A 4,048-nucleotide genomic window follows, 5' to 3' on the forward strand; every position below is an offset into this window, starting at 1 on the left:
ATTTTTAACGAAAAAAACGCTCATATGGCAGCCATAGTAAAAAGTGGCAAAAAAAAACCTTTTGTCCCCAAATTATGATTAAGAACTCCTAAAGACCCAAGCATGCTAATTTTCAGCCGGATCGAAGCAAGTTTTTCTTCGGCCGCCATTTTGAATTCGCCATCTTGATTTTTTTTAACCCAGGCTGTTGACTAATAATAACTAGATGGCGCGCGTTGCGCCGGGCCGCTAAAGCAGCCCGCAAGGGCTTTTTTTGTGTCTGATGACAAATTGGGAGTTGAACTTAATATTTCAGAAGAGAATTTTATTTGGTTGGATTGGTTTGGGTGAGAGAGAGAGCAGGTAGTTGGTGTTGTTGCGTAAATTAGTACACTAAAATACTTCATAAGATACAACCCGTACATAATCGACTCGGATTCAGCAAACTCAATTTTGTATAGCGGCCATCTTGAATTCGTTATATTGGAAAATTTTTGTTTCCGATAGAACCTGACCAGGGTCCTTGACAAGTTTTGTTTGAAAGCCAAATACTCATCAATCATATTTGATTACCCAGCATCAGGACTATTATCACTACGAAAATCATTCTGTGCCTTTACCACAAGTGCGCAGAAATTAATAGGAACAATAAGAACACGGGCATAACACGTTACACTCCTAGTTCTCTCTTAAGGGGGAGGAATTAAGGAATGACCCGTAAATAATAAGGAACCCTAGATGCACTATAACACCATACGAAGGTAACACCTGATGCTAACCAGAACTCGATAATGGCAACGCTATTTTCGGACGCAATGAATAACCATAAGAGAATTGTTTTTGCTTCAAAACAGAGCACATTCCGGGACTGCATCTTTATCCTATTGGCGACCTGGCGACAGACGAGATTCCAGAACATTCTCCAGAATCTATTGTAACCTGGGGGGGAAGCTCAGGTTGCGTAGCGAGAGGTACTTTATAAATATAAACTGCGATAATCTTCAAAATTAGATATTTATTGTATTTTTTTACATGTTCACTTTTTGAGGCTACTTCTAGATCTGCCAAGATGTTTTTTTCTCTATCCTATTTTTTTAAACACATTCTAAATACAAAACTATATTCACTCAGCCAGTAGTTCTACTCATAGAGTAGAGCCTGGACTACATCCCTCTTCCTCACAACTGAAGGGGTGAACATCCCTAGCTGGTGCCCTACCTATGACAGGCAACTTACATAAGTGTTCAGCCTTTACTATAGGCTAGCTACACACTGCTCGGAAGCTCCTACCTTACCAACAAGCAAACCACAGAGAAGGCTATGGCTTTAGTCTGCCAAAAACCTATCTAAAAGGACAGACCATGACCACATCCTAATCAAACAATTCAAAATATAATTATTCGTTAACTATCGTAGCTATTTAGGTCACCTATCTAAACCCTAACTCTTTATTTCAGCTACCCTAGCTTGGCTGAATGTTCCTTACAAATCCTTAAACATCACTACTAGAACTTCCTTAATGCATCACTAAACTATCTTTAACGTGCACGCTGCTACGTCAACGACACAGGCTTGAGCACCCATTGGACGATCACTGGGTAGCATCAATATTGTACTCCCAGCTGCCTTAGTCCTCATCCTGCAGCTATCCACGTTCCATCAGCTTTTCTCACTTTCTTTAAACAAACCAGAACAAACACACAAATAACCCTAACAACGACATTTCCTAACATACATATGATATGGGGATATACCATATAAAGCATTCCTAATAATTAAATAAATATATTTTCCTTGAATGCAGACAGTTCTTGTTCATCTGGAAGGGGGACCACGAACTATACACACACACAGGACAATATATCCATGAAAAAAAAAAGTAAGTTATATCTATCCAATCCATGTTGGTAGTCCATCTTCTCTTCCCGTCCTTCTAAGTCTGCATTTGCCGAAAAATAACAACTTCCCTCAAAATATTCATCACAATGTCATCATGGTTCCATATGAAAAATAAATATAAAAGATTAATTAACCTAGTAGAAACTAAAAACATTAAATTACCTCTTATAGAACCTTTTCATTCTATTCACATGGACTAGATCCTGCCTACCCGATCTGTTCCTATTTACACCTACTTTCTCACAATATAATTAACTCTACTCAACCGAACTACTACCCTAACTTCTGCATATCATATCTCCTAGATATCAATGCAACTCTATCTTTTTTATCAAATTTTCGCTTCTGTTCCAATTGTATATTACTTATGTATTCTTTATGCGAATCTATCAAGGCTGCTCATTTCATAAACTTGCCTTGTAAATTCTCCGCAACACTTACGCGAACAGGTTTAAAATGTCACTTTCCGAATTATATTTTAAATTTACCTTCGGCAAAACATATGTATTCTTATTTTCATATAAATTACACTTTTGACGCAATTGACACGTCTTGCCACTTACGCCAATTTTTTCCTTTATTCCCGACAAAACTGAAGAGTTTACATACTCCGAACTATTTAGCGGGAAGTTATCTAAACTTTTTGATACCGGTTTGAAAGAAGACTTTTCTTTCTTTGACCCAATATCTGTCATGGACTTAGAAGAAATTTTGTTGTCAATTTTCAATTTTGACAACTTGAAATCACACTTCTTCAAATCTTTACCGAGGTTAAGATATTCCTTATCACTTTGCTCAATCAGCAACCTTGATGGATTTTCCTTTCCATTAAATGTCAACGACACTTTGGTGGACGCTTGCATTTTTATTGGCGTTCCGCCCAGCTTGGACTATCATCAATCTGCAAATGTAACTTTTCTGCAAAACAACGAGAGATTATTGAAACCGGAGCTCTAGTATCCACCAACGCCTCGCAACTTACATCATTAATAAAAACAGATATAAAAGGTGCCCCATCTGCATTAAAACTATCAATTGTACACAAATTTTCTAAATGTTCAGCTGAGCTTTGCTGACATCCACGTTGAGGAGATCCCGACGCAGATCCACTACCATGGGCCCATGAATACACTTGACGTGGCGTACCCTGCTACACAATTGGTGCTCGTGGCACTGAATATTCCGACTGCTTCGACTCGGGTCTAACTATCGGTGTAGAGTCACCCTGTGTTTGCCAACAGTGAGAGTGCTCCTTACGAAAACATACTGGCAATTCAATATTTTGTCGAATCACATCATAACCGTGATTAAATATATCTTCTACTTGTATAATTGTTTTTCCCACCTCTAAATACAAATTACTAGCCAGCATCCATTGAAAATTGTATATCAGATTTCAAGAAATGTCCAATAAACTGAACATCTTGAATATTCGCCTTATATCTAAACTATAAAAATAACTTGTCAGCGATTCGTTAGGCCCCTGTCGCCTATAATAAAATTCTCGGGCGTAACCTTACAGATGTAAGGGAAATTCCTCTTTTAGCTTCTGTGCAATTACATCATACGTCGTGTATGAAGAAAAATACGTTTTGTACCATTGTAGAGCTGTCCCCTCCAAATACAATTCAAACACGTATCTCTTATGCACATCAGACCAATTATGTAATACGCTGATGGCCTCAAATTGATTCAAAAACTCGTCTACGTCGTTGAATCCAGTAAACCTTTGTGCCGGTATACAGTTCATATTCTCTTGCACTTTTCACTGGTATCAATTATAAAACAATATTAAACATAAAAATATAAACTACGACCTTATGCGCTTTCTTGGAAGTTTTTCGTAAAAACATAAAAAAATTTTAACGTCGGAGTTTTCTCCATTGGAATGTTCCATTTTGTAGGCTTGCGTCCACCATTGTAACCTTGAGTTGTATTGTATATCTCTTCCATTCCCACTTGTAAGGCAAACTCCACCATTTGTAATCTTGGGGGTAGCTCAGGTTGCGTAGCGAGAGGTACTTTATAAATATAAACTGGGATAATCTTCAAAATTAGATACTTATTGTATTTTTTTTACATGTTCACTTTTTGAGGCTACTTCTAGATTTGCCAAGATGTTCTTTTCTCTATCCTATTTTTTTAAACACATTCTAAATACAAAACTATA

This window comes from Hyposmocoma kahamanoa, unplaced genomic scaffold, assembly GCF_003589595.1.
Source record: "Hyposmocoma kahamanoa isolate Upper Pololo Valley unplaced genomic scaffold, ASM358959v1 182, whole genome shotgun sequence".
Taxonomy (NCBI): Eukaryota; Metazoa; Arthropoda; class Insecta; order Lepidoptera; family Cosmopterigidae; genus Hyposmocoma; species Hyposmocoma kahamanoa.